General features: G+C 41.5%; 2 non-coding genes across 2 annotated transcripts; both read left to right on the forward strand.

The window, feature by feature from the left end:
* The first annotated feature begins 401 nt into the window (after window positions 1–401).
* TRNAE-CUC (transfer RNA glutamic acid (anticodon CUC)) lies at window positions 402–473 on the forward strand. The gene has a single exon. It is a non-coding gene; the product is annotated as a tRNA-Glu (tRNA).
* Window positions 474–7,729: 7,256 nt separating this feature from the next.
* TRNAE-CUC (transfer RNA glutamic acid (anticodon CUC)) lies at window positions 7,730–7,801 on the forward strand. The gene has a single exon. It is a non-coding gene; the product is annotated as a tRNA-Glu (tRNA).
* The last annotated feature ends 2,827 nt before the right edge of the window (window positions 7,802–10,628 follow it).

A 10,628-nucleotide genomic window follows, 5' to 3' on the forward strand; every position in this document is an offset into this window, starting at 1 on the left:
TGGGCGAGCCCTGGAAAGGCGATAGCGGGCATGCCCGGACGCTCTGGGCGAGCCCTGGAAAGGCGATAGCGGGCATGCCCGGACGCTCTGGGCGAGCCCTGGAAAGGCGAGAGCGGGCATGCCCGGGAAAGACGAGACTGGGCGTGCCCGGGAGGTTCGGGCGTGCCCGGGAACAGTGAGTCCGGGCATGCCCGGGAGAGGCGCGTCTGGCCGTGTTCTGGCCGGTGCAAGGCGATTATGTGCATCCAGCGGTAACCGCTACAGTCTCATTCTCATTCATTCTCCAGGTCGTGTATTTCAAGCGTCTCATTCTCCTTCGTGTGCGTGTGTCCTTTCCAACCAACCACGTGATTTTCATTTATTAACACCTGATTTCCTCCAGTCACGTTAACTAATGTGTCTCCCTGGTGGTCTAGTGGTTAGGATTCGACGCTCTCACCGCCGCGGCCCGGGTTCGATTCCCGGTCAGGGAACATTCTTTATTTTTAAACCACAATTTTAACCGTTGGTAATTTAACCACGACATTATTTTTTAACCACATTCAATCTTGCTTGTTGGAGCGTCTATTTATCAGTCTGGAAGGTCGATGGTTCAAATCCCTGCTCTGAGTCTGGAAGGTCGGTGGTTTAAATCCCTGCTCTGAGTCTGGAAGGTCGGTATTTCAAATCCCTGCTCTGAGTCTGGAAGTTCGGTGGTTGAAATCCATGCTTTGAGTCTGGAAGGTCGGTGGTTCAAATCCCTGCTCTGAGTCTGGAAGGTCGGTCGTTCAAATCCCTGCTCTGAGTCTGGAAGGTCGGTGGTTTAAATCCATGCTCTGAGTCTGGAATGTCGGTGGTTTAAATCCCTGCTCTGAGTCTGGAATGTCGGTGGTTTAAATCCATGCTCTGAGTCTGGAATGTCGGTGGTTCAAATCCCTGCTCTGAGTCTGGAAGGTCGGTGGTTCAAATCCCTGCTCTGAGTCTGGAAGGTCGATGGTTTAAATCCATGCTCTGAGTCTGGAAGGTCGGTCGTTCAAATCCCTGCTCTGAGCCTGGAATGTCGGTGGTTTAAATCCCTGCTCTGAATCTGGAAGGTCGGTGGTTCAAATCCCTGCTCTGAGTCTGGAAGGTCGGTGGTTCAAATCCCTGCTCTGAGTCTGGAAGGTCGGTGGTTCAAATCCCTGCTCTGAGTCTGGAAGGTCGGTGGTTCAAATCCCGACCGAGTCAAACCAAAGACTTTAAAATGGAACATGATGCTTTCTTGCTTGATGTTCAGCATTTCGAAAAGGCGGAATTCTAATTTAAAAGGGTATTTTCTTGGACCGAACTGATAAACAACCATAGGTTGGTAATATCCTTGCACAGACGTTGAGAGGGTGAACGGGTGGAAGTTTCGCCAAGGAAGCTCATGTTATTACTTTGCAGGCCTGGTGTTGGTCTGACGGTCACATATCTGAACGATCCTACTCGTCCATGTGCCAGGTGCAAACATTTTTCAAGGTGAGTATCAATTTGAGAGAGTGAATCCCACTATGATTTTTACTTCCACCAAGGTATGACGTCCATGAAAAAGAATGATGGACATTTCAAAGGAGTTGCTTGTTGCCATTTTCGACGCCATCTTTATAGAAAGCCGCCATTTTCAAGCAGTGTTCAAGTAATTCAGCACTTTGGCTGCACGGCAAATTCTGGTTGTCAAATCATAACTTGTGTTGATCAATCGTTGTTCGCTATAATTATGAACATGTCAATATTTATTTTAACCATTTTTGTCATGTTTGCCTTGAAATCTTTCAAATGCCAAGAAAAAGCCTAAATTTGTTATTTTTAAACATGTCACTCCCAAAAAGATGTGTAACAGAATTGTTCAACTAAATTGCGACAGACCTTTTATGAGCTCAGAATTCTGCTGACCTGCCTATGTAGAGCAGCCTCACATCCACAAAGACGAATCAGATGTTTGAGCAAATGTTGGCTTACGGAACAACGACTGGACAAACCCATTTGGCCAGGACCCTTCAGATCTTGTCAATATCTCGCGAGTACCTGCCAGACCTGAAGTTTATCGTGACCTGCTATATGCACCACAGAAGGGAAGGAGGCTCACAAGGTATTTCAGGAGCAGAGCCTCCAAAAATTGAAGGTTTCTCCACAAAAAAGCTGAACTTGAAAGGGTTTGTTGAAGTCAATGAGAAATCTGTGAAGGGCACAAACAATTCGGAAGCAGTTCTGCAGAGTAACAGGGGATTGTTTGTCACTATCACACTCATGATTTATCATTCATGATTATCATTATCATTATCATTCATGATTTATTCATGATTCATTATCATTCATTCATTATCATTCATGATTTATCAGGCAGTTCTGCAGAGTAACAGGGGATTTTTTGTCACTATCACACTCATGATTTATCATTCATGATTATCCGATGGTTAATCTCGAAATGTTAACCATGATCATGATTATCATTCAAATATTCTCCAGGTGGACGCACTTCTGCGGTAGAATTTCGTGTCAATCGGACCAACGGTTGCCGAGAAAATGAATTTTAAAAGTGCAGACATATACGCCACACGTGTGAATAAAACGAATGCCGAACCCTGCTTTTCGCTTTGCGAGCTCAGAGTCATAAGCGTGTGGTGTCAACAGGCACAAAACAACGACAAACCATTCCTGGTCATGGCAATATCATGCATTGTCGGAACATGAAATATAATGAGACGGCAGGTACGAGCCGACCTTTACATGCTCTGCTGTCGCCAGACACAGCGTATATCCCGTTTGATGGGCCTAGTTTGCCTTTCTCTTTCTATTTCGACTTTGTTCAGCCGCCATGACACCTTTATCAGCAGGTGAGACAGTGCAATGCATTGTGGGATGCCATCAACCAATCCAAAGTTCATCCAAACCTTATTCAGCCTTATCTGGTGGATTATAGCTATCCTCCTCTAATCCTCCCATATGTTATCCATCCGATAGTTTGTCATTGGATAAGAATTTTAACCATCGGAAAGGAATTTTAACCTTCGGATAGGAATTTTAACCACGGGATAGGAATTTTAACCACAGGATAGGAATTTTAACCATCGGATCGGAATTTTAACCATTGGATTGGAATTTTAATTATTGGATCGGAATTTTAACCATCATGTCAGGATTTTAACCACAGGAAAGGAATTTTAACCATTGGATAGGAATTTTAACCACAGGATAGGGATTGTAACCATCGGGTCGGAATTTTAAGCACAAGATAGGAAGTCGAACCATCGCATTGGAATTGTAACCACAGGATAGGAATTTTAACCATCGGAAAGGAATTTTAACTGCAGGATAGGAATTTTAACCGTGGGATCGAAATTGTAACCTTTGGATGTGAATTTTAACCATTGGATAGGAATTTTAAGCATCGGATCGGAATTATAACCACAACATAGGCATTTTAACCACCGGAAAGGAATTTTAACCACAGGATAGGAATTTTAACCACAGGATAGGAATTTTAACCACAGGAAAGGAATTTTAACCTTCGGATAGGAATTTTAACCACAGGATAGGATTTTTAACCATCAGATCAGAATTTTAACCATTGGATAGGAATTTTAATGTTCGGATCAGAATTTTAACAACAGGATAGGAATTTAAACCATTGGATCGGAATTTTAACCATCGCGTCAGAATTTTAACCACAGGAAAGGAATTTTAACCACAGGATATGAATTTTAACGTTCGGATCGGAATTTTAACCACAGGAAAGGAATTTTAACCATCGGATAGGAATTTTAACCACAGGATAGGAATTTTAACCATCGGATCGGAATTTTAACCATTGGATAGGAATTTTAACGTTCGGATCAGAATTTTAACAACAGGATAGGAATTTTAACCATTGGATCGGAATTTTAACCATCGCGTCAGAATTTTAACCACAGGAAAGGAATTTTAACCATGGGATAGGAATTTTAACCACAGGATAGGAATTTTAACCATCGGATCAGAATTTTAACCACAGGATAGGAATTTTAACCATCGGATAGGAATTTTAACCACAGGATAGGAATTTTAACCATCGGATCGGAATTTTAACCATTGGATTGGAATTTTAATTATTGGATCGGAATTTTAACCATCGCGTCAGGATTTTAACCACAGGAAAGGAATTTTAACCATTGGATAGGAATTTTAACCACAGGATAGGAATTGTAACCATCGGATCGGAATTTTAAGCACAAGATAGGAAGTCAAACCATCGCATTGGAATTGTAACCACAGGATAGGAATTTTAAATGCAGGATAGGAATTTTAAATGCAGGATAGGAATTTTAACCATGGGATCGAAATTGTAACCTTTGGATGGGAATTTTAACCATTGGATAGGAATTTTAAGCATTGGATCGGAATTATAACCACAAGATAGGCATTTTAACCACCGGAAAGGAATTTTAACCATTGGATAGGAATTTTAATGTTCGGATCAGAAATTTAACAACAGGATAGGAATTTTAACCATTGGATCAGAATTTTAACCATCGCGTCAGAATTTTAACCACAGGAAAGGAATTTTAACCATGGGATAGGAATTTTAACCGCAGGATAGGATTTTTAACCATCGGATCGGGAAGCACAAGATAGGAAGTATAACCATCGGATTGGAATTGTAACCACAGGACAGGATTTTTAATGATTGGATAGGAATTTTAACCATGGGATTGAAATTGTAACCTTTGGATAAGAATTTTAACCATTGCATAGGAATTTTAAGCATCGGATCGGAATTATAACCACAAGATAGGCATTTTAACTGCCGGAAAGGAATTTTAACCACAGGATAGGAATTTTAACGTTTGGATCGGAATTTAACCACAGGAAAGGAATTTTAACCTTCGGATAGGAATTTTAACCACAGGATAGGAATTTTAACCATCTGATCAGAATTTTAACCATTGGATAGGAATTTTATCCTTTGGATAGGAATTTTAACCAGAGGATAGGAATTTTAACCATCGGATCGGAATTTTAACCATTGGATCGGAATTTTAACTATTGGATCGGAATTTTAATCATCGCGTCAGAATTTTAACCACAGGAAAGGAATTTTAACCATCGGATAGGAATTTTAACAACAGGATCGGAATTTTAACCATAGGATCGGAATTTTAACCACAGTATAGGAATTTTAACCACTGAATCGGAATTTTAACCACAGGATAGGAATTTTAACCATCGGAACAGAATTTTAACCGCAGGATAGGAATTTTAACCATCGGATATGAATTTTAACCACAGGATAGGAATTTTGACTATCGGATCGGAATTTTAACCATTGGATCGGAATTTTAACGATTGGATCGGAATTTTAATCATCACGTCAGAATTTTAACCACAGGAAAGGAATTTTAACCATGGGATAGGAATTTTAACCACAGGATAGGAATTTTAACCATCGGATCAGAATTTTAAGCACAAGATAGGAACTATAACCATTGGATTGGAATTGTAACCACAGGATAGGAATTTTAACCATTGGATTGGAATTTTAACTACAGGATAGGAATTTTAACCGTGGGATCGAAATTGTAACCTTTGGATAAGAATTTTAACCATTGCATAGGAATTTTAAGCATCAGATCGGAATTATAACCACAAGATAGGCATTTTAACTGCCGGAAAGGAATTTTAACCACAGGATAGGAATTTTAACGTTTGGATCGGAATTTAACCACAGGAACGGAATTTTAACCTTCGGATAGGAATTTTAACCACAGGATAGGAATTTTAACCACAGGATAGCCCCTCTGTCTTGGTTATATTATCAGAGTTTCTTGCAACTGAGCACACGACTTCACAAGAAGGACAAACCAAGTTTACCCAACAACCCCTCACGATAATTAAACAGAGAGGTCCTGCTACCTGCACACTCTCTGATGGGAAGGTGTGCAATGCAATTCATGTCGCACCTGATATTCAAACCACAAAATGGACTTGCTGCTGAAGTCTGACAGGTTTTGTGGTAACTCTGACCAACAAATGCCTCCACAAGTCTTTGCCCCAGGTGTTTGCCGTGGGACCAGACATCGTCAAGCTCCTGAATGGACGAAGGACTTTGTCATGTGACATGTTTACCTTCAATCACATGCTGACTATATTATTTGTTTTTCATTGCAAAGTGTTGATACGTAATTAAGCAGTTGTGATCATCTTCACTAAAAAGGGATATGTGGTATGGTGATTTCAGTATTCAGGATATTTACCATCAACAACATGTTTGCCTTATTATTTGTTTTTTTTCATAACTAGAGTTGTTGATAGCTTTTCAAAAAAAGGAACATGTGGTATTGTGTGTTGTCTCAATCTGAAGGAAGGAATTATGTCTCGGTAATGATGAGGCAGAACCGGAAGTGACGTGTGAGAAGGTGTGGAAAGGACATGGAAGAGAGGTCTTTAAACCGGAACCTGTGCGTCTGTTGCCATGACTATTCAACAATAATCCCGAACATTTCCTCCCTCCACTTCCCACCGTCACGTGACTTCCCTTTCCTCTCTGTCCTTCAGCAATGTTCTTCTTCTCCCATTAAAATAATATCCCACAACTCTTCTTTATCACTTCACACAATGCATATTAATCACCTTTCATAAACAATTATGAAATTGCCAATAATATTTAATAATTTAATATTTAATGCATATTATTATTTAATATATAATTTAATATAATATTATTAATAATAATTTCTGGTAAAACTGCCAAAATCAAGACTCTCTGCTCACCTTCACTCTTTCATTCCTCTTTTTTCCGACCTCTGGAACAAATTCCCTCACTCTCATCAATCCCATTCCTCCCTCCAGGTCTTTAAAACAGTTGTCACCATCATCTCTGATCTTCCCCCATCCAAAACCTTGATCTTTTCTACCCCTGTCTCCCGCTCCCTTATGTGACCCCAGATCCACTTTTTTGAAATACCGGCTTCTTCCCTGGAAGTGGTTGCTGTATTCATGTGTTTTATCCCTCGATTCCCACGCCTCCTCCCCCCAAGCCCTCTCCCTCCCACAGATCTCCCGATGTTCCTGCTCTCAAATGTTGTACTTGTGTGCTTCCCCCTCTCTCCCCATCTTGTCTCCCACTCCCTTTATTTCGTCTCATGTGCCCGTTCCTGGAAGTCCGAGTCATACCAAAGACAATTTTAACCTTTTGTGTGATTAATGTTAGCTCTTGCACGAGCCTGGATCTTCTCGACAAAATTTTTTTTTGAAACAATTCACTTCTGATAAAAAAAATTTATTTACCCATTCGATCTCTCATTACATCATTCAATGTTCCTCCTTGTGCAGGTAAGGTGTGCAGGCTGTATATAACTCCAAGCACAACCCCACATCTGCCCCTTCCACCAATTTCCCCTTAAACCTGAAACTTTGTGCTGATTTTGCCTCCATAATGTGAGAAGAAAATCTTTCTCTTTAAATGAACAAATCATATTGATTTGAGCGAATGTTTCAACAATAAGAGTTCCGGTATTTCATTTACTCACGAATAGTAACCAGGTGTGCATGTGCAGGAAGGTAAAAGGTTGTTGTTACGTTTGTGGTGGATCAAAACCTCGGAGTGTTTCACAAAATCAGTCTCATTCATTCTCCAGGTCGTGTATTTCAAGCGTCTCATTCTCCTTCGTGTGCCTGTGTGTCCTTTCCAACCAACCACGTGATTTTCATTTATTAACACCTGATTTCCTCTAGTCACGTCAAGTCATGTGTCTCCCTGGTGGTCCAGTGGTTAGGATTCGACGCTCTCACCGCCGCGGCCCGGGTTCGATTCCCGGTCAGGGAACATTTTTTATTTTTAAATCACAATTTTAACCGTTGGTAATTTAACCACGACATTATTTTTTAACCACATTCAATCTTGCTTGTTGGAGCGTCTATTATCAGTCTGGAAGGTCGATGGTTCAAATCCCTGCTCTGAGTCTGGAAGGTCGGTGGTTCAAATCCCTGCTCTGAGTCTGGAAGGTCGGTATTTCAAATCCATGCTTTGAGTCTGGAAGGTCGGTGGTTCAAATCCCTGCTCTGAGTCTGGAAGGTCGGTGGTTCAAATCCCTGCTCTGAGTCTGGAAGGTCGATGGTTCAAATCCCTGCTCTGAGTCTGGAAGGTCGGTATTTCAAATCCATGCTTTGAGTCTGGAAGGTCGGTGGTTCAAATCCCTGCTCTGAGTCTGGAAGGTCGGTGGTTCAAATCCCTGCTCTGAGTCTGGAAGGTCGGTGGTTCAAATCCCTGCTCTGAGTCTGGAAGGTCGGTGGTTCAAATCCCTGCTCTGACTCTGGAAGATCGGTGGTTTAAATCCCTGCTCTGAGTCTGGAATGTCGGTGGTTTAAATCCCTGCTCTGAGTCTGGAAGGTCGATGGTTTAAATCCCTGCTCTGAGTCTGGAAGGTCGGTGGTTCAAATCCCTGCTCTGAGTCTGGAAGGTCGGTGGTTCAAATCCCTGCTCTGAGTCTGGAAGGTCGGTGGTTCAAATCCATGCTCTGAGTCTGGAAGGTCGGTGGTTTAAATCCATGCTCTGAGTCTGGAAGGTCGGTGGTTCAAATCCCTGCTCTGAGTCTGGAAGGTCGGTGGTTCAAATCCCTGCTCTGAGTCTGGAAGGTCGGTGGTTCAAATCCCTGCTCTGAGTCTGGAAGGTCGGTGGTTCAAATCCCTGCTCTGAGTCTGGAATGGTCGGTGGTTCAAATCCCTGCTCTGAGTCTGGAAGGTCGGTGGTTCAAATCCCGACCGAGTCAAACCAAAGACTTTAAAATGGAACATGATGCTTTCTTGCTTGATGTTCAGCATTTAGAAAAGGCGGAATTCTAATTTAAAAGGGTATTTTCTTGGACCGAACTGATAAACAACCATAGGTTGGTAATATCCTTGCACAGACGTTGAGAGGGTGAACGGGTGGAAGTTTCGCCAAGGAAGCTCATGTTATTACTTTGCAGGCCTGGTGTTGGTCTGACGGTCACATATCTGAACGATCCTACTCGTCCATGTGCCAGGTGCAAACATTTTTCAAGGTGAGTATCAATTTGAGAGAGTGAATCCCACTATGATTTTTACTTCCACCAAGGTATGACGTCCATGAAAAAGAATGATGGACATTTCAAAGGAGTTGCTTGTTGCTATTTTCGACGCCATCTTTATAGAAAGCCGCCATTTTCAAGCAGTGTTCAAGTAATTCAGCACTTTGGCTGCACGGCAAATTCTGGTTGTCAAATCATAACTTGTGTTGATCAATCGTTGTTCGCTATAATTATGAACATGTCAATATTTATTTTAACCATTTTTGTCATGTTTGCCTTGAAATCTTTCAAATGCCAAGAAAAAGCCTAAATTTGTTATTTTAAACATACATCACTCCCAAAAAGATGTGTAACAGAATTGTTCAACTAAATTGCGACAGACCTTTTATGAGCTCAGAATTCTGCTGACCTGCCTATGCAGAGCAGCCTCACATCCACAAAGACGAATCAGATGTTTGAGCAAATGTTGGCTTACGGAACAACGACTGGACAAACCCATTTGGCCAGGACCCTTCAGATCTTGTCAATATCTCGGGAGTACCTGCCAGACCTGAAGTTTATCGTGACCTGCTATATGCACCACAGAAGGGAAGGAGGCTCACAAGGTATTTCAGGAGCAGAGCCTCCAAAAATTGAAGGTTTCTCCACAAAAAAGCTGAACTTGAAAGGGTTTGTTGAAGTCAATGAGAAATCTGTGAAGGGCACAAACAATTCGGAAGCAGTTCTGCAGAGTAACAGGGGATTGTTTGTCACTATCACACTCATGATTTATCATTCATGATTATCATTATCATTATCATTCATGATTTATTCATGATTCATTATCATTCATTCATTATCATTCATGATTTATCAGGCAGTTCTGCAGAGTAACAGGGGATTTTTTGTCACTATCACACTCATGATTTATCATTCATGATTATCCGATGGTTAATCTCGAAATGTTAACCATGATCATGATTATCATTCAAATATTCTACAGGTGGACGCACTTCTGTGGTAGAATTTCGTGTCAATCGGACCAACGGTTGCCGAGAAAATGAATTTTAAAAGTGCAGACATATACGCCACACGTGTGAATAAAACGAATGCCGAACCCTGATTTTCGCTTTGCGAGCACAGAGTCATAAGCGTGTGGTGTCAACAGGCACAAAACAACGACAAACCATTCCTGGTCATGGCAATATCATGCATTGCCGGAACATGAAATATGATGAGACGGCAGGTACGAGCCGACCTTTACCTGCTCTGCTGTCGCCAGACACAGCATATATCCCGTTTGATGGGCCTAGATTGCCTTTCTCTTTCTATTTCGACTTTGTTCAGCCACCATGACACCTTTATCAGCAGGTGAGACAGTGCAATGCATTGTGGGATGCCATCAACCAATACAAAGTTCATCCAAACCTTATTCAGCCTTATCTGGTGGATTATAGCTATCCTCCTCTAATCCTCCCACATGTTATCCATCCGATAGTTTGTCATTGGATAAGAATTTTAACCATCGGAAAGGAATTTTAACCTTTGGATAGGAATTTTAACCACAGGATAGGAATTTTAACCACAGGATAGGAATTTTAACCATTGGATCGGAATTTTAACCAT

Source organism: Myxine glutinosa, chromosome 1, assembly GCF_964187855.1.
Source record: "Myxine glutinosa chromosome 1, kmMyxGlut1.1, whole genome shotgun sequence".
NCBI lineage: Eukaryota > Metazoa > Chordata > Myxini > Myxiniformes > Myxinidae > Myxine > Myxine glutinosa.